This window comes from Scyliorhinus torazame, chromosome 2 (genome assembly GCF_047496885.1).
Source record: "Scyliorhinus torazame isolate Kashiwa2021f chromosome 2, sScyTor2.1, whole genome shotgun sequence".
Classification (NCBI taxonomy): Eukaryota; Metazoa; Chordata; class Chondrichthyes; order Carcharhiniformes; family Scyliorhinidae; genus Scyliorhinus; species Scyliorhinus torazame.
In genome coordinates, this window is record NC_092708.1 from 383,302,403 (window position 1) to 383,323,787 (window position 21,385).

General features: G+C 48.4%; 1 protein-coding gene across 1 annotated transcript in view; it reads left to right on the forward strand.

Annotated features, from left to right (window-relative positions):
* nrxn3a (neurexin 3a) overlaps nucleotides 1-21,385 on the forward strand; it is a 2,368,971-nt gene that overhangs the window by 695,011 nt on the left and 1,652,575 nt on the right. The window lies entirely within an intron of this gene.

Here is a 21,385-nt window from a genome sequence, read left to right on the forward strand (position 1 = left end):
AGCTCTGATCCATGTGTTGGAGGTGTTGAATGATTTGTGCACCCTGACTATCACTATAGCTATCAGCAGTGAAAAGAGACAGCGTGCTGATGCCGCGTGTGTTTTATAGGTGTAAGTCCCCCTCTGGTGTCCTGTCTTGTGATTGGCCGTGTTCTGTTCTGTACATTGATTGGCTCACCTGGGTGTCTGTCACAGCCTGCTTTTACCTCATGATGTGCATGGAGTGAGCACAGTAAGAAGTCTGACAACACCAGGTTAAAGTCCAACAGGTTTGTTTCAAATACTAGCTTTCGGAGCGCTGCTCCTTCCTCAGGTGAATGAAGAGGTTATGTTCCAGAAACATACATATAGACAAAGTCAAAGATGCAAGACAATGCTTCGAATGCACGCATTTGCAGGTAATTAAGTCCTGGGCCAATGTAAGTTGAGTAGCTGGCAATAGCGCGACGAGGTGCAATGTTTGCTGGGTGTGGTGGGATTGGCAGATCGAATGACGTTCGTTTGTTCCGTTACCTTCGCGAGTTAGATGGGAAACATGGACAACTCACAAGGCGAACGTTCAACAATCCGAGTGGTGCCACTGCTCACCTGCTGATTAACATTCGGCCACCGCAGTTAGGCTAGTTTTAACGCCGGCAGGCACTTGTCATTATCTGACAGTTTAATGGAACATATATTACTGCTCTGCAGGAAGTATGTTTCTTCAGATACTGGCATTGAATACTCAGAGGTGCTGTTTCATGGTAATAATGAATCAAGAATTGTGCATTAATTAAATGGCAATTAGAGATCTTCTGATTAGTGCAAGCGCTATTGCTCACTCTACATCTGTGCTACTCTCCAAATGCATTAATTAACAATTGATGAAGTTTTATTTTCACTCGTTCGTTAATTAAATTTATTCTGCGTGCCGCAGATTTCATTTTCGGTTTAAACAAAAACGGACTAAATAGGAATTAACTTTCAAGAACCAAGAATCTGAACAATTACAGGAATATCAAAGGCGGGGGGGGGGGGTGGATGTGGACGGATCAATTAAACTCGAAATTTTAAATGGCATTCGGTTAATGTCTCGATCTGCATTAAAGTAAGGCTAAACATACCTCCCTCACAAATTTGGTTTGGTATGTAAAGTGGGTTCTGTCAATTTAATTTGTAGATTTAGTGACATTCTAAATTCAGCCTGAAGAGGGTTTTTGGTGATTGCAGAAAGCTCTTGTGTTTTAGGTGCACACTGCAGTATTGTAGGAACAGGCTGCTCATTAAAGTGCTGAGAGGACAATATAATCCGTCGGCGGGCAAAAAGTGATTCCGAGGGACGGAAGGCCGCCGAGCTGTTTGGTCACCTTTGTTGTGACTTCATCGTGCCCTGTGAGGCAGCAGTGACATTTGAGACCTTTCAGGTGTGAGGAAAGTTAGTCAAATTATATCGGCTGTCACTATTCTTCACTCTTTTCCCATGTGAACATAAGCATATTTTTCAGCTGGTGTGGTAATGCATAGCTTCAGAGCGTTTGGTGCAAATGTTACATATAATTCTAAATATTTGTGAAAGCAAAGAGGGCGCTCCGCAATCCCCCCTCCCACCCCACCCCTGGTTTTTGTTGGTGTTTAATAGGTGTCATCTGTGACTCAGTTAGTAGTATTGTCACCTCTGAGTCAGGTGATTTTGGGTTCCCGTCCCAGTCCGATCAACCAGGCCCAAATCTTTTTCCCGGCTTGAGCGAGCTTGACCTTTAAGAATGGCCGCCCGCAGATGGGATTTTCGATCGGGGCTGGCGGGCGGGCTGAACAGGAGTCGGGGCGGTCTAGCCTGGAGGGAATGCACAGCAGCCGGGTGCGGAGGTGGGCTGGGAGCGAGGCCTGCCGCTGTGCCCTGGCACTGTGTTTAAGTAAATAACAAATAATGAAACAAGAAAAACTTTTTTCCAGCCCTCATCCTTCACCCTCACACAGTCCCTGTGCCCTGTCCATTACAACTTAGGCCAGCTCATGGCCCCCATAGCCCCTATACCCCCATGCAAACTTAGTGGCTCTCTACACAGCCCCATTATGCCCATACCCCTTATGTAACTTAGTGCCAACTAATGGTGCCTGCCACCACCCTTTTCCCTTAACCCTCCCATGCCAACTCACCAAGTATCTTTGGACCATTCCTTGACAGCCTTGATACTTCCCTCATTGCTTTGACAGGTTTGACAGTTCCTTGACAGTTGGACATTTTCTTGACAACTCGACAGCTGTTATTTTGCATAGTAGCCTTTGATGTGGCACCTTATCAACTGCCTTCTGGAAATCTAAGTACAGCACATTCACAGGTTTCCCTTTATCCAACCATGTTGACTCTGCCTGATTGCACTGAGATTTTCCAAGTGCCCTGCTATAATATCCCTAATAATAGATTCCTGCATTTTCCCTATGACAGATGTTCAGCCAACTAGCCTGTAGTTTTGTGCTTCCCTCCTTTATTGAATGGAGGAGTCAGATTTGCTGTTTACCAGGTGGATGCAACTTTTCCAGATTGGAAGGAACTTGGAAAATCGAAACCAATGCATCTGCTACCTCAGCAGCCACTTCTTTTAAGACCCTTGGATGAAGTTGATCAGGACCTGGGGACTTGTCAGCTTTTAGTGCTAAGTTTTAATATTTTTTTCCATACTCCTTCCCTGGTAATGGTAATCGTTTCATGTTCCTCCCTCCCTTTCACCATTATTTCTTGGATGTTGTTTAATTTAGAGGTTCTTGGGTTTCAAGTGCTTTGAACTTTGAAGGTGACAGGTCATATTGAGAGAGCAGGTAGCAAAGCATTAATAGAGGTAGCGACCACAAAAGCCAAAAAGACAGCTGAACATAAAGAGGTCCTGGCTATGCCACAACTAAGGTATTGCATACAGTCCTGGCCACCGCGTGCCAGGAAGCATGGGAATGTCAGAGAGGATGCAGAGGAGATTTACATGGATTGTTTCCGGGGCGACAGACCACATGGCACTGTTGCAAAGAAGAGCAAGGTAGTTATCCCCAGTGGTCCAGCCCATATTTACCCCACCACCAACATCAAACAAATGAAAATGCGTGTTTTTCATCGGCTGGTTTCTGGATCTTGCTGTGCACAAATTGGCTACCAGCTTTCCTACATTGCACCAGCGACTACACTTCAAATGGACCGCATTGGCTGTAAATTGCTCTGGAACACTGAGGTTTTATAAATCCAAGCCTTTCTTTCTTTGTGCACGATTCCCAGCCACTTGCGGGATGTGGCCGGTAGATCCCGGGAGAGACCTCTCCCGGATTCCTGATGGCCATTACACCTCGCGGGATCTAGCCAGATCTTGGAGTTGTTGCGATCTGGTGGGCGGGACTCAGTCTCACACAGCTAAGTGAGTTGAAGAACCCACTTAACCGTGCTGATGCCGGATCGACTGGCCACCCGGGCACAGTGGGCTAAACAGCTGGCTTGCAATGCAGAACAAGGCCAGCAGCGCGGGTTCAATTCCCGTACCGGCCTCCCCGAACAGGCACTGGAATGTGGTGACGAGGGGCTTTTCACAGTAACTCCATTGAAGCCTACTTGTGACAATAACCGATTATTATCTACTGGCCTCGCTGTAGAGACCCCAGCTGGGTGCCAGTTCAGTACTGGTCCCCACAATTGGGGACCAGGTCAGATCATACCGGGGTGTCCAGCTGGCAATACCAGACTGACAGTGCCAAGGTGCCAAGCTGGCTTTGTGCCCGTGCCAGGGATCGGGCGTGGTGGGGGCGGTGCGAGGGTGGGGAGGAGGGGGAGCTGGGAGGGGGGGGGTGGTTGAGGATGCCCCCCATAGTTGAATTGTGGCACGGGGGAATCTGGGTGTTGCATCGGCGGGGTTGAGAGATAAAAATAGCGTCCCAATCTCTTCCTACACTGAGGAGCTCTGCTCGTCGAAGCTCCTAAGTGCAGGAAATGACGCCAAGTGCGGCCTTGGGGGGAGTGTTACCCGCCGCTAGCACTAAAACAAGACAGAGTGCCGTGAGATCGAGGGGTCATTCCCGGCGCTTGGCCCTGCTAATCCCTCCCAGGATGGAGTCCTTTTTATTTTGGTTAGATCGCACCCTTTAACATTTATCAATGGACAAGTGCACATGTTCGCTATTTCTATGTAATTAGGAAGCTAAAATGGGCTTATAAGAGAGGCCTTGCCTCCGCGAACAAGCGGCACTGCGGCGCACTCGATACTCGACTTGCAGGTGTGGGAGAGCATCACCAGTTTAACTGCTGTTTAATTATTTCCTTTCACCCCCATGGGGAAGTGAATTGGTCGCTGATTGATAGCTTAAACTCTTTTTCATTGAGTCCTCAATAGAAATGGCTTGTGACGTATTGCTCCGATTAAATGTGCACAGGAAATGTTGAGCCCCTAATGGGGAGCTAAATAGACTCTGGTGAATCAGAGTATAATCGTTGCGTGCGCCGGGAAACTTTGCTGCTTAGAATTTGCTCAGCAGCTTCACATCGCAGTTCAGAAATGTTTGACACTATTTCACATGCGTAATCCATCCTCTGCACCATATTTTCTGTTTTCGAAATATTATTTATCACCAAATTTAGATTGTCGGAACCACCTGGTTGGACTGTTGCTTGGCAGGAATACTTAGCACTGACTGCAGTGAATAATGGAGAGTAGTGTGTACCTGCTGGAGGTTACAAAGTTGGCTGGTGAGTCATCTTAGAGTAAAGGCAGTGGGCCAGTCACAATACATTTTAGACGAACAGGGAAAGTGATGGGAGTTATCAGCCTACCTCCAAAATGACCCCAGATGAGTCGCTGTCAGAAGCTGACAATTGATATGATGGTGGGGGTAACCCTTGGTATAAAAGAGGTGAAAGACGGTCAGTGTGAGAGTCTCCTACAACGCATAGAATTCCGACAGTGCAGAAGGAGGCCATTCGGCCCATAGAGTCTGCACCAACCCTCCGAATGAGCACCCTATCTAGTCCCAATCCTCCACCCAACCGCATAACCCCACCTAACCTTTTGGGCACTAAGGGGTAATTTATCATGGCCAGTCCATCTAACCCGCACATCTTTGTTTCGAATCACTAGCTTTCGGAGCACAGCTCCTTCCTCAGGTGAATAAAGAGGTGGGTTCTAGAAACACATATACAGAAAACATCAGTGATACAAGACAATACTGTTGCTAACTTTTGGTTGGCTCTTAAATGTTGCTCGTTGCGTCTTTACTAAATTTGCTCTGTTTCTATAACCTTTGCTCTAGAGTCGCCAGGTATCTTTATGATACCGTCACGAGGATCAAGTTCAAGCACTGATCAATAACTCAACACACCAATTAGTAAGATTCAAATCAAAACACATTTATTATACGCAGTAACTCACTACTCATACATAAAACTCTACTTACTAGACTTTCTCTATCACTAAAAGGCCCATACTTAGCTTCAGAACTGGCCCACCAGGTCAGGGGAACAAATGGCCTTTTGTTCGATCCTGAGTCTGCAGGATTCAAAAGCTGGTATGGACTGGTAGCTAGGAGCGCCTATCTCGTAGCGTGCGTTGACTGGAGACTTACTTGGTTGATGCAGCGGCTCGGCAGTTCACTGTCAAGGGTTGGTTCGAGTTGCTGAGTGACCCTGCCAAGAAGGACGATTTGAACTTGGGGACTCTATTTTATAGTCCTCAGGGGCTTCCCGTCCCTTTGGGCAGACCCCGTACCTGGTTCCAAGTGATTGGACTGTGTTCCAATCACTTGGATCGATTTCTCCAATACTGGAGCTGTTCCCTGATCGCTGGGCGGTCCCTAGGTGTCTGTTGGCCTTCCCTTGTCTTGGCTCGTGCTGGCGCCGAGGAGTCTGGCTTGACCTTGTTTTACTAAATGTTTCCAATTGTTCCCGGGATCGCTCATTTGTATGCAGATGGTCGGTAGTTTCAGTGCTGCCTGGGTTTCTGCAAAGTCTAATACGCAGGAAACTTTGCACCTGCTGGTTTTTCCTGGCTTGACTGAATTTCCCTGCAGTCGCTGCGGATCTCCATTTTAAGTCGGGAAGTGGCCAACCCAGGTGGCTACAATACTTTGAATGCGAGTCTTTGCAGGTAATTAGGTCTTGACAGGTCCAGACGGAGTGACTGGAAAGAGAGATAATCACAGGTTAAAGAGGTGTGAATTGTCTCAGGCCAGGACAGTTGGTAGGATTTCGCAAGCCCAGGCCAGATGGTGGGGGATGAATGTAATGCGACATGAATCCAAAGTCACAGTTGAGGCCGTACTCATGTGTGCAGAACTTGGCTATCAGTTTCTCTTGGCAATTCTGTGTTGTCGCGCGTCCTGAAGGCCGCCTTGGAGAACGCTTACCCGAAGGTCAGAGGCTGAATGCCCTTGACTGCTGGTACCATTACACGTGAGAACACCGCCCACCAGGTACGTGGTACATACTCGTGCGGCGGCCAACGTTGTCTACCTCATACGGTGCAGGAAAGGATGCCCCGAAGCGTGGTACATTGGTGAGACCATTCAGAAGCTGTGACAACGGGTGAACGGACAACGCGCAACAATCGCCAGGCAGGAATGTTCCCTTCCAGTCGGGGAACACTTCAGCAGTCAAGCCACAGGCTGGGTGACCCGCACATGGTTTTGCGCCCAGCGGAAAGCCCAATTTGGGCCACTCCCGCGATGCTCCCGATGCAACGAGATTGGCGGCGAGGGCAACGGGATGGCAAAATCGCACCCGCAAATCGAGCCATCATTCAGTAAGGTCATGGCTAATCGGATTGTGGTCTGAACTCCACATTCCGCCTTCCTATCTACCTTTAACTTAAAAATGATGTGGAGATGGTACAGATTTCACAGTAACTTCATTGAAGCCTACTCGTGACAATAAGCGATTTTCATTTCATTTCATTTTCAGATGCCGGCGTTGGACTGGGGTGAGCACTGTAAGAAGTCTTACAACACCAGGTTAAAGTCAGGTGAGGAAGGAGCTAGCGCTCCGAAAGCTAGTGATTTGAAACAAACCTGTTGAACTTTAACCTGGTGTTGTAAGACATCTTACTGCAACTTGAAAATATTCAATGAGACGGTCCGCACCACTCTCTGGGAAAGAGATTTCTAAAGAGTATCAACCGTCTGAGAGAAAATTCCCCCCCCCAAAAAAAAACTCCAGTATGAGGCCAATATAATAGACGTTCAGAATAGGCACCTTTTAAGAGTTGCATCGCAGAAAGAGCAAATCCAAAGCTCAGCGGAATGCATAAGTTATTGAAGCCATTCCAGAAATGAAATGAATGAATGTGCTAATGTCTGTGAATTAGAATGGGCTTCTTCAAGCTAATGATATAAATGATGTGATCCTCACAAAACTTATGGGAACAGCCTTGTTCCAGCCTGATTCTGTTACCAGTAAATTTAAGTGCCGTATTGGTTTTTGCTCTGCTGGCTGTAGTTTCTTCGTAAATGACTCCATTAATCTTTTCGCGTATTTATATTCTCTTCTGACAGGATGAATAATACGTTGCCTGCCACCCCCAACTTACAGGGAATGCTTTCAGGAAGGGCACAAGATGGCTCCTCGGACAATCCCCGCTTCTTTGTCCAAAGCTATTGGCTTATTATTAACCCAGTGATACCTCGCTATAGGATCCGTGATCAGACAGCAAAGAAGACTGCCATTCAGCTCATTGCATGACCGTGCTGACTCTTTGAAATGGCCATCCAATTAGATCCATTTCTCAGCTTCTTTCTATAGGTCCTGCAGCTTCCTCCTTTTCAAATGGATTCCATTTCAGTTCATTTTCGAACAAAGCCCTCGCCCCTTGACATTCAATGGCATTGCCGTCACTGAAAACCCCACCATCAACATCCTGGGGGGTGGGGGGGGGGAATACCATTGATCAGAAGCTGACCCCGACCAGCCAGGTAAATACTGCGGCTACAAGAGCAGACAGAGGCTGGAAAGTTTGCAGAGACTGGCTCACCTCATGACTGCCAAATGTCTGTCCACTGCCTAGGAGGTGCTATCGCACCTTAGAATTCCTACAGTGCAGAAGGAGACCATTCGGCCCATTGAGTCCGCACCGGCCCACCGAAAGAGCACCCCACCGATTCCCAATCCCCTACCTCACCCACATGACCCCCCCCCCCACTTAACCTGCAGCTTTGGACACAAAGGCACAATTTAGCGGGGCCAATCCTGCACATCTTTAAACTGAGATAGCGTGAAAAAATTTTTATATTCTGGGTAAGTTAGGTCTTAAGTCTGAGCTGAGGACAATAGAATCGGGGTAAATGAGGAAAAATAATAGTCAAGGAGAGATGTTGAGAGATTTCCTTGGGAGCGGTCATACAAACCCTGGTTTAGCACAGGCTAAAGAGCTGGCTTTTAAAGCAGACCAAGGCAGGCCAGCTGCACGGTTCAATTCCCATACCAGCCTCCCCGAACAGGCGCCGGAATGTGGCGACTAGGGGCTTTTCACAGTCACTTCATTTGAAGCCTACTTGTGACAATAAGCGATTTTCATTTCATTTCATTTCAGGTGCTGCACCAAGCTGGGATAAGAGCTGTGTAGAGCCTTCTAGCAATCTCTGAAAAGTGTATTTCAGAAAGCAGGGATTTGTTTTAAAATTTCTTGAACTTCCGCAGCAGAGTGGGATGAGTGAGAAGCCCTGTAACGCACCTTCCATACACCAATAGTGGGTTTGCCTGTGGTAATATTACTGGAACTTTTATTGTTCAACATCAATGAGGGCTAGTTGCCTAAAGAGGTGTTTATTTGTGAACCTAACTAAGTAGGAAGTCTTCTAGGGGGGTATGTTTTGTAAGATTAATTTTCATTGTGTAAGTGTGCATTTAAATTTTCTATTCTTTCATTAATAAATGTTTGAATGTTGGATTGGATTGGATTGGATTGGTTTATTGTCACGTGTACCGAGGTAAAGTATTTTTCTGCGAGCAGCTCAACAGGTCATTCAGTACATGAGAAGAAAAGGGAATAAAAGAAAATACATAATAGGGCAACACAACATATGCACAACAATGTAATATTTTAAATCCCTAAAGTCAGGAGTATAATGGAATAATCTCTCGTTCCTGAACAGTGCAGCTCCAGCAACACTCTTGACTTCATACAGGTCAAAGCAGCCGACTTGATCGGCACCCCATCCACCACCTTAAACGTTCACTCCCTCCACCACTGCCAATGCACAGTGGTCGCCGTGTGTACCATCTACAATATGAGCTGCAGCAACTCGTCAAATCCCCGTCATCAGCACCTTGACCACCGGGAAGGTCAAGGTCGGCAGACGCATGGGAAGACCACCATCTGAAGGTTATCCACCAAACCACTTGCCATCCTAACTTGGAACAATACCGCTGATCCTTCACTGTCGCTGAGGTTAAAATCCTGAAACTTCTTTCTGAATAGCAGTGCGGTTGTGTCGACACCACGTGGACTGTAGCAGCTCAGTAAAATGACTTAGCACCACCTTCCCAAGGGCAATTATGAATGAGTAATGAATGATGGTCTTGCAATCTCTGGTCAAACTAGGCAGCCGCCTATGGAGGTGTAATTTGGAAGGGGGGGGGGGGGCGCGAGGGGCTACTGATGCGCCTTCACCGATTTCATTAGAAACACAATTATGAATAAGAAGTGCACAGCAATACCGCAGCCACGCCTCGTCCCCTTCATGTCCTGTGAGGGCAAGATCCAGATTGAGACGTCAGACGGGTTTTGCGAGATGTTTCGAGCATTGCGAGTCTCGCGGGAGGCCTCCCGCAAGATTCAACGGTCTTGTTGCGTCTCCACGTTGGGCGGGACGAGGCCGGTGAATCACGCCCTTGGTCATGAAAGCTGCCATTTAAATGTGCAAGCAATTCTTTCTTTTTACACTTACGGAAATCCCTCATAGTTTCAAACATCGCTATTAAATCGTCCCTTAGTCCCCTCCGCTCCAGGGAGAAAACTCCCATTCTTGCGGCCTTGCCCACTGTCGGCTAAAGAAATCGCAAACTAGTAGGGTGGGATTTTCTGGTCGCGTCCATTCCGAAGCCCGAAATTGCCGCCCGAGGTCAATGGACCTTTGAATGGTCCTTCAAATTTTCCGTCCCGCTCGCAACAATCCCAGTGGCGGGTGGGGACGGAAAATCAACCCCGTGGTTTCTTCTTGACAAGGTTTTTTTTTGGAAGCAATGTTGGCTTTGCCAGAGACCCGATGTTGACTGTAGTTTATATTCAGAATGGATGGTTGAAAATGACAGAGTGATATGTATTGTTATTTATCATGGGCGCACAGCAGCACTTGCAAAGGAAGTTGCTTGTGCAGTCGTTCAATCAACAATGGCAGAAGCTCACTCATATGTTTCCATAACTGCTGGTCTTTCGTTTCTGGTGAATGTTTTGCGAGATTTATAGTTGCGCTGTGCAAAAAGGTTAAGATGGCGATAGCCCACATCACAGGAATTATCGTGAATGCTGTGACAGCAGAGGTGGATGTAAGGACCGTCTCTTGGAGCAGACGAGGGGCAGTCAAGGATCAAGGTTCTGTTAACTCTGTTGTATGTTTCAGACCAAGTGGTGTAACTGTGCAACAGTCACTATCATGGAGGATGACAATTATGATGTTCACCAGGTGAAGTGAGCAGAATCCATACCGACGGATGTGAAGGTATTTGAGGGAGTGAAAAAAACGATCCACGAGAGTGGTCCCAGGGCTGAAGATCTTCAGTTGCGTGCATGGATTGGGAGAGGCTGGGGTTGTTCTCTTACCGAAGGCAAGGTTGAGGGGAGGTTTGACAGAGATGTTCAAAATCATGGGGGGACTGGGCAGAGTCGAGAGGGAGGAGCTGTCCCCGTTGGTGGAAAGGTCAAGAACCAGAGGATACCTATTCAGGTGATTGGCCATAGATGTGTGGACAAAATAAGGAAAAGCTTTTCGATGCAGAGAGTGGTTAGGATCTGGAATGTTCCGCGTTTCAGAGCGTCGTTGGAAGCAGATTCAATTTTGACTTTCAAAAGCGGAATTGGATAGGCGTTTAAAGAGAGTTGCAGGGCGATAGAGAAGGGGCCGAGGAGCGGGGCTAACTGAGCTTTTCTCGCAGAGCGCTGGCATAGACACAAGGCGTTGAATGGCCTCCCTCTGTGGTGTAACCGTTCTTACAAATGGCTGTGGAATAAACAACAAGATCATCTGTTTCATTGACATTGGTTGTGGCACAAATATTGGCCAGGACATGAGACAAAGGGCTCTTGCACATTGAAGAGTGCAGCGGGATTTCTTTTTACATCCACCCGAGTCGTCATTTTGTGCCCCAACTGAAAGACATTGCAGCCTTTCCCTGAAAGGGAGAAGGGCTGTCCAGACAATGAGAACCACTGGCAATGCCCAAAATCATATTCCTGGCCAGTAGCAGTGTAGGGCCGTGCAAGTTGACCTTGCCTCTCCTCACAAATCCGCCAACTGCGAGGGAAGATTAAACCGGGGGTATTTTTTTTATTCGTTCATGGACCGTGGGCATCGCTGGCTAGACCAGCATTTATTGCTCATCCCTAATTGCCCTTGAGGGGGCATTTAAGTGTCAACCTCATTGCATGTAGGCCAGACCAGGTAAGGATGGTAGATTTCCTTCCCTGAAGGACAGGAGTGAACCAGGTAGACCTTTATGACAATTGACAATGGTTTCATGGTCATCTTGTGTACCTTTTAACCATCAAAGCAACATTTGTATCTGGGGATATATATTATGCACCTAAATGTGATGAATGTAAGAAATTGCCATATTTTATATTTTTTTGCCGCAATGTTATTAAAACCTGGATTAAGATGCATACAGACAGCATGACTGCGAGTGGTGATTAAGGTGTCAAAAAAGTGAGATAATTATTGATTTGCAGACGAGGTTTCCTGCTAATAGGTCTCGACAACCATTTACTTGTTTACAGATAGCGAGCTGGTGGAATATTGTTTAGGTTTGAAGGACCCCTGGAGTGCATATAAGAGTCAGTCGGTCCTAGAACTCTAATCTGTGGTGTTTCAGTTTGGTCCTGAGTGGTTCTCTGTCCAAAGATTCTGCACAGAGTAAAGCAAGTAAAACCCTGGTTGTTAATTTTATTCGTGAGTGGTATTTGAAATATATTGGTTTACTTAATTGGAATAGAGTGGCAGATTTAGGAAGTAAGTTTAGGTTTCTTCTTTTACCTCAGAACTGTTTTAACTGTTAACTGTAAAGCGATTTCTTTGTTGCTAATGTGGTTAACTCTGTGTTTAAATTAAGGTTTGTTGGAACAGAAAAGATATCTATTGGTCAGTCACATTTCCACACAGTTTTACAAATTTAAATAGTTGGGTTCTCATCCGGGATCCTAACATAAGCAGGTGAGATTTATAAAGAAAGTGGAGCTGAAAATGGGGACGAACATAACAGAGCATTGCAACTCAGTTGAGTTGGGTGGTTAGCACAGTTGCTTCACAGCTCCAGGGTCCCAGGTTCAATTCCCAGCTTGGGTCACTGTCTGTGTGGAGTCTGCATGTTCTCCCCGTGTCTGCGTGGGTTTCCTCCGGGTGCTCCGGTTTCCTCCCACAGTCCAAAGATGTGCGGATTAGGTGGATTGGCCACGCTAAATTGCCCTTAGTGTCCAAAAAGTTAGGGTTAGGTGGGGATACGGAGATAGGGTGGAGGTGTGGGCTTAGGTAGGGTGCTCTTTCCGAGGGCCGGTGCAGACTCGATGGGCCGAATAGCCTCCTTCTGCGCTGTAAATTCCATGATTCTATATGGGTAAAGAGCCCATTTGCAAGCAGTATTTATCCCGCATTCAGGACTATTCCACCTGAGGAATCTTGCTGTTTTACAATGTTCCATTTGCTGTCGATGTTTTGAAATAGCGCGCAGCAGTTTTGAATGAAATGATGGGCTGACCTGCGCATCTGGCAGCTGCAATGTTACGCCCTGCATATACTGGCTGGCCTGATGTGCCCCAGTAGGCCGAGGGCCCCCCGGAATGAATGTGGGCCACGCAGGAAGGGCAAATGGGCAGGGCCGGGACAGACGGCAGAGGGAGCACCTGGCAAGGTGAATGAATCATGGCCGTGGGGGACGTGTGAATTGCTGGCAGAAAAGTTGGGCCATTTGGCCAGCTGTGATGTTGGAGACTCATGCAGTGTCCCATAATGGAAAGAGCAGCAGGGGGCATTGGAAATCAGCAGTACTGGTGAAGACCCCTTCCAGGTGCTGCAAAATCTGTGCTCAGCCCAGCTGCTGGTGAGAGCCTTCACTTAACTCAGCTGCAAAGTGCGGGAAGGAAATCTGTTGAATAAAATTTGATACAGTTAAGCAGCTAAATGACATCATTTATTCGGTTACCTTTTGTCACGTCGCAAAAGACTATCTGTCCAATCGGTAATTTGATTATATGATAATATAGATATGATAATATTTCTCACCATTTTTGTCCAGGACCCTGTCAGCTCCCTTCTGAGGGACGAGACTCTCTTTAAAAAGCTTTTCTTTCGCTTTGCCTTCTTAATCTAGCAAGCGAGAGGGGTTGGGAGCCGTCTCCGCAATCTGCTCCCAAACATCTGTGATATTGCTACCAACTGTTAGAGATGGATGAGCTGTTCAGCAGCTGAGGCGCTGTGCTCGAGTGTGAATTCTCCGCTCTTAACAACAACAAAGAACAAAGAAATGTACAGCACAGGAACAGGCCCTTCGGCCCTCCAAGCCCGTGCCGACCATGCTGCCCGACTAAACTACAATCTTCTACACTTCCTGGGTCCGTATCCTTCTATTCCCATCCTATTCATATATTTGTCAAGATGCCCCTTAAATGTCCCTATCGTCCCTGCTTCCACCACCTCCTCCGGTAGCGAGTTCCAGGCACCCACTACCCTCTGCGTAAAAAACTTGCCTCGTACATCTACTCTAAACCTTGCCCCTCTCACCTTAAACCTATGCCCCCTAGTAATTGACCCCTCTACCCTGGGGAAAAGCCTCTGACTATCCACTCTGTCTATGCCCCTCATAATTTTGTATACCTCTATCAGATCTCCCCTCAACCTCCTTCGTTCCAGTGAGAACAAACCGAGTTTATTCAATCGCTCCTCATAGCTAATGCCCTCCATACCAGGCAACATTCTGGTAAATCTCTTCTGCACCCTCTCTAAAGCCTCCACATCCTTCTGGTAGTGTGGCGACCAGAATTGAACACTATACTCCAAGTGTGGCCTAACTAAGGTTCTATACAGCTGCAACATGACTTGCCAATTCTTATACTCAATGCCCCGGCCAATGAAGGCAAGCATGCCGTATGCCTTCTTGACTACCTTCTCCACCTGTGTTGCCCCTTTCAATGACCTGTGGACCTGTACTCCTAGCTCTGGTTTGCTGCCCAGAGTCGCACCCGCTCCCCCCCCCCTCCCCGAACATCCAGAAAGAGTTTGCATCCCGAACTTTTAATTTGGGGTGGGATTTGTTTGGCGGCTGCTTTGCAATTGGCCAACTACATGCATCCATAAGACACCTTTAACGGTAGAATCCCTGCAGTGCAGAAGGAGGTCATTCAGCCCATCGAGACTGCGCGAGCACTCTATTGGTGGCTGGTTTAGCACAGTGGGCTAAACAGCTGACCTGTAATGCAGAGCAAGGCCAGCAGCGCAGGTTCAATTCCCGTACCGGCCTCCCCGAACAGGCGCCGGAATGTGGCGGCTAGGGGCTTTTCACAGTAACTTCACTGAAGCCTACTCGTGACAAAAAACAATTATTATTATTATTAGTGAAAGATAGTGTTTACTTTTATTCAACCTCCTCAATTGTTGGACCAGAAGATACGCCAGCACCTGGAAAGCCACCTGGAGGTCCACCAGCACCTTGATATAGCTTTATCATAATAGGATTGCATATTTTCTCCAGCTCCTTCTGTTGGTGTTCGAACTTGGCCCACACCCCGCCACATTCCCGTAACCGCATTCAACCTTTCGGACACGAAGGAAACCGGAGCACCCGGAGGAAACCCACGCAGACATGGGGAGAACGTGCAGACTCCGCACAGACAGTGACCCGAGGCGAGAATTGAACCTGGGTCCCTGGCGCTGTGAGGCAGCAATGCCAACCACTGTGCCACCGTGCCGATATTGTAAATATTGTAAAAACGCTCAAGAGACTTGACAGAAGCGTTATCAAACACTGAGCCACTCAACAGGCAATTAGAACTGAGATACGGGTCAAAGAGGCAGGTCTGGAAGAGTGTCTGAAAGGAGTGAAGGCGGGGGTTACTTAGTTTCCCTATATCTACAGGAGGAGACGGCAGCATTCTGGCAACGTCACTGGGTGAAATGTCACCAGAGGCCCAGGTTAATTCTCTGGAAACACGGGTTCAAAACTCACCCTGGCAGCTAGTGGATTCTGAATTCAAAAAAATAAGTCTGGAAAATAAAGCCAGTCTCAGTCATGGCGGCTTTCAGCGAAGGGAAGGAAATCTGCCGTCCTTACGTGGCTTGGCCTACATGTGACTCCAGACCCACAGCAATGTGGCTGATTGTCGATGGCCCTCTCAAATGGCCGAAGAGCCACTCAGTGCAAGGAAACTCAGGGGCGGGAAACAAATTTGGCCTCATCAGTAATTCCCACATCCCATGAAAACATTAAGAGAAAACACAGCGACTAATCACAAACTCACAGAACACTGTCAGGTGTATCAAACATGACTTCCCTTTCATATAACTATGTTGACCCTCCTTAATCATGCTCGACTTTCTCAGTGTCCTGTTAACACTTCATAACAGATACTTCCATATGCCCTAATACTGATGGTATGCCCAATGGCCCATAGGTCCATGTTTTCCCCCTCCATCCTTTCTTGAACAGCATAACTCCCAACCCACTAGTATCTAGCCAATTATGAAAGATCGCAGCCACTTCTTTTGGAACTCTTGGCCATTGACTCCAAGGGTATTGTTGGCTTTTAGCCCCATTAATTTCCTCATTCTGTTTAATCCATCACTGTCTTTTGACCCTCGAGGCAGAACCATCCCCTCCCTACCTCCCGCCAACACTGGGATTTGTGTCAGGTGGAGATGGAAGATATAACGGCAGGGAGAAAAAATCGGTTTGGTTGGGAATGTCCCCTCCCAACGTTCATGGTAGGTTGGTTGAGGGGGGGGATTTTACATCTCATCCATGCCGATCACAAACTGCAGTTTTGTGGCCTCTTCAATTCTTCCACCCCTCCAGCAGGAATTTACGCCTTTCTATAAGCCCCGACGGGACATCCATGGGATGCATCTGAAGAGGGAGAAATTCAAAGCACTTACCTTGGAGTCAAGACTGGTTGCTCCACTGGAGCTTGCCACAGGTATGGTGTGCACAGAAGACGCGAGGGGGGTAGGTCGGAGGAAACAAAGTGGGGGTGGATGCAAGACACAAGGGTAGGTATGGAAGCCGGGGGGGGGGTGGGGGCAGGGGCCCAAGACACAAAGGGAAAGGTGTCCAGAGGAGTAAAAGGGTCGAGTGCAGATGAGAGGATCTGGGTGTGCATGGGAATGGTGGGCGGAATGTGGATGGAGTGAGGGGAGGGAACAGAAGGCATGGGGGAGGGGGAATGGAAAGGGATGTAGTTGGGCCAGGGTGCTTATTTTTATTCTTTTACTTTCCAAATCAGGATGGTGAGGACTTGGTGGGGAACGTCCATGTTGTGGTGTTCCCATGTGCCAGCTGCCTTGTCCTTCTAGACTGTAGTGGCCGTGAGTTTGGAAGGTGCTGTCTAAGGAGCATCAGTGAGTTTGTGCAGTGCATCTTGTCGATGGTACACTCGGCTGCCTCTGTTCGTCAGTGGTGGAGAACTGAATGTATCTGGAAGGGGTGTCATTCAAGTGGTCTGCTTTGTCCTGGATGGTGTCGAGCTTCTTGTGTACTGTTGGAGCTGTACTCATCCAGGCAAGCAGAGAGTATTTCATCCCACTCCTGAGTTGTGTCTTGTAGATTGTGGACAGACTTTGGGAAGTCAGGAGGTGAGTTACTCATCACAAGATTCCTAAGCGCTGGCCTGCTCTTGTAGCCACAGTACTTAAATGACTAGTCCCGGTCGGTGGCAACTCCCAAGATGTTGACAGTCGGGGATTCAACGATGGTAACGTCATGGAGTGTCAAGTAGCTAAGGTTACATTCTCTCTTGTTGGAGAGTGTCGTGTGTGGTGAAAATGTTACTTTCCCCTTGTCAACCTGGAGCCTGGATATTGTCCAGATCTTGCCGCATTTGGGCATGGACTGCCTCAGTGTCTGAGGAGTATCTTCAGAAGGGGGGTTCAGTCAAGCCAACATTGGAATCCTGTGGGAAGAAGTGGGGGTGCTGGTGATATGAGGAGAAGATGTGGCGGTAGGGTGGAAGGATCAAGTTCCAGGTATGGTGGGTATGGTTCTCATCTGGAGGATCATTGAAGGTGACATGGATTGCAGGTGTGGGGAGATATCTGGGTGGGCTTCGGAATGGTGATTGGTGTGGGCTCAGCGGGAAGGGAAGGCATGTCCATATTAACAGTGATAAGGCTCAGGGTGATGTGGGGAGGCTGAAGGGTTAACGTTGAGACAGTGAAGGTGATATATGGGCGGGAGGAAGGGTGTCGATGGCGATGGAGGAGAGGTTGGTGGTTGACAGGCGGAGAAGAAAAGACAGGAGGAGACAGTTTGAAATGCATCACGCGCCATTCTGAGACAGACTCCAGATCAAGGCAACGCCCTTGATGTCCAACTGTAAAACATTGCTGGCGGGGGGGGGGTGGGGGGGTCTGTGTTCAGGTGGGTGGAGTTGAAAGTCAGCACAACTGGGTAACTGAAGGAAACCATCGATTAATCACAGTTTTCTCATCTGCTCTTCCTCGCTCTTTGGGGAAGGCCACACGAGAGGCAGGTCTGGCTCAGAGGGTTCACATGATAACGAGGTCACAGCAAGGTGCAGAGCTGCTGCTCCCTCTGAGCCATTGGTCACCAGCTCCACGCGGAGTTAGGGAAGAAGTGGTGGGGGGCGGAAGGGGGATGCGGATAAGTTAAATGCAGGCGGAAGGCAGTCAGGCAGTGACTGTAAACCACCATCCTCCCGGGGGAATTGACCTACCTGACGAGGATTCGCGGGATTAGTCTGTCCGTCAGGACAGTGTTCTTCAAACTTTTTTTCCGGGGACTCATTTTTACCAACCGGCCAACCTTCCGGACCCAATCCGGCCGACCTTCGCGACCCACGCCTGCCGACCTTCGCGACCCACACCGGCCGACCTGCGCGACCCACCATTTTCTCTTGCCTTGTTTGCTGCTGACAAAAATGGAGGAAATGGTTTTGGGTCCCTTTGGCCCTCGTACACGCCCCTCCAATGGAACCTGTTGGCTGAAGATGAAGCCTTCTGGTGTCGGAAAGTATGGAGTCTCCATCTGTCCAAAGTTCTGAATTTTGTTCCTGTAAGATTTTATCAAATAAAACTCCCCGAACTTGTAAAAAAATTAAATGAATAAAATAAATGAATAAAATTAATAAACCCCTCCCCCCCCCCGAATTTGTAAAACAAAAAGCTGCGGCCATTTAAAAAAAAAGCAACCGCACTGCGCATGCGTGCCCGATCATTGGCGCGCATGCGCAAAACTATATTTTTTTACATGTTCGTGGCCATTTTGAAGGCCGCTTGCAGCCGGCGTTATTAACAGCCGGCTGCTGCGGATATTGCGCGCAGATTTGCGCGATCGGGAGCGCCGCGACGGACGGCTCCGCGACCCTCCTGACACCCACAGGCCGCGCCCCGGGTTTGACAATGCCTGCATTAGGACAAGGTCTGTCCATGGAACTGGGAGGACAGTGGGTGTAAGTGGAATCGTGTGAGAGGGAAGCCTCTCGCACACGGCAGTCATCACTCTTTTCAAAGAGCGATGGCTCCATGCACACCATTGCATCGGGGGGGGGGGGGGTTCTTCCACCCTGGGAGGGGTGGAGTGTGCGTGACCAGTAAATCTACTTACAGCAAAAATAAATCAAGGAGACCTCCAACCAGGGCACTAGGGCAGATTTTTGGCAGTGGAAAGGAATTTTACAGTGATTGAACACCAGTGCTCCTTCAATAATTCTTCCCAATACTTCCCAGACATCTGCAGTAGAAGTGGAAATTTCAATTCAATTCTTGGACCTGACACCCGACAAATGTTTGCTTGAGCAATAAGTGTGAGTGGAAATCTTTGCGTTTCCACGAAGACAGCTGAATCTATATTTTGCAAAAAGACATGAAGATTCATCCCCAATTTTAGACAGGTTCTGCATATCCCTTCTCCCAGCTCACATTGATGGCGTGTGTGTGTCTGCGTGACTGCATGGGCATATGTGTGTGCGTGCCTGCATGTGGATGTCTATGTGTATGAGTCTGAATGTGCATATGTTTCTGTTTGTGTGTGTGCGTGTCTGTGTGTGCTTGCCTGCATGTGGATGTATGTGTGTGTGTCCATGTGTGTGTCTGTATGTGTGTCTCCATGTGTGAGTGCATGTGTCTGTATGTGCATGTCTACATGTGTGTATATCTGTGTGTCTGCATGTGGATGTCTGTGTGTGCATGGCTACAAATCGTGTTTTTCTTTGTGTGTCCGTCTGTGTGTGCATGTCTGCATGTGCATGTCTGTGTGTGTGTGTCTCCATGTGTGAGTGCATATGTCTGTATAAGCATGTTTACATGTGGATGTCTGTGTGTGCGTGCCTGCATGTGTGTATATCTGTGTGTCTGCATGTGGATGTCTGCGTGTGCATGTCTCCATGTGTGTGTGCATGTGTCTATGTCTCTGTCATAATATACACCAGTATATCATGGTGCAGACACACACTGATGGACACACAGTGGGACCAATCAACACACACAACACCGCAGCCAATCACCAGTTAGAGCACACGCACTATAAAGACAGGGGGCATCAGAGTTCCTGCTCATTCGATCTGCAGCTAGCTAGGAGGACAGAGCTCACAGCCTGTAACACAGACATTCACCATGTGCTGAGTGCATCAACTGGTTAGGACACGGCAACGGTCTTTAGTTAAAGCTAGTATTGTGTTAAGCCACAGTCAGAGTATGTTAAACAGTTAATGATTCAATAAAATAGTGTTGTACTATTTCAAGTGTTGGTGACCTGTATGTGTTCCACGGATCCAGAACACCCAACACAACATGATACCAGGAGTTGAGGGATATTAGCACTTCTTAGACCTACCTGCAAGTGATCTGCCTTCCGCCAGCATTCCGTCATCCTGCAACATGGACAACATCAGCCCGTCGCCGCCGCTCCGCATCGCCGGCAACCTCGGGGCCAACTGGAAGATATTCAAACAGCGCTTCCAGCTCTTCCTTGAGGCCACAGACAGGGAGGACGCCTCGGATACCAGGAAGATCGCTCTCCTCCTCTCCACGGCCGGAGACCATGCCATCCACATTTTCAATTCTCTCACCTTTGCCGATGATGAAGATAAAACAAAGTTCAAGACGGTCCGCCTCAAGTTTGACACTCACTGCAGCGGAGAGGTGAATGAAAGTTTCGAGCGCTACGTGTTCCAACAGCGTTTGCAGGGTAAGGATGAACCTTTCCAATCCTTTCTCACGCACCTCCGCATCCTTGCGCAATCTTGCAGCTACGGGCCCACCTCTGACTCCATGATATGCGACCAGATCGTTTTGGGGTTCAGTCGGACCCCCTACGACAGCAGCTCCTCAAAGTAAAGCAGCTCACCCGAGCGACCGCCATTGAGACCTGTGTCTTACATGAAAACGCCACGAGTCGGTATTCCCACATCCAAACGGCTGAAACGGCGCAGCAAGGTCCCCACGAGGCAGAACGGGTCCAAGTGATTGAGCAACTCCAGGGCCTCAGCCTGGATGAGGGCAGCCATTTCCTGCGCTTTTCGCGGACTCCCACGCTTGTGCGCACCAAACGAGGGGATGGCGTCGTCGAAAAACATAATGCGCAGGCGCGCACCACGCATGACCGCAACGCGCATGTGTGGTGGTGCAGCGAACGTGCTGACGCTACCACGTGCGGCAACTGTGGCTCCGCCCATTTAAAACGGCAATGCCCTGCCAAATCTCGACAATGCCTACGATGTGGAAGACTTGGCCACTGTGCTGCCTTCTGCCGAGCAGCTCAGCCTGCCAATTCATATCGCTTCAGCCAGCCTCGCAGGAATGTCCGGGCTATTCAACCCACGGTCACCGTGTCCGATTCCGACTTCCCACACAGCAGTGACACCGAGGACCCGAAGGCGCCTTTTTGAGTCGGTGTCGTGACAAAAAACAGGCTGTCCCCGAAGCAAAGACACCAGCCGCTGTCGGTAGACAGCATCGATCCGGACGATGAGTGGTGTGCCACCCTGACGGTCAACCGGTCCCAAATACGATTCCG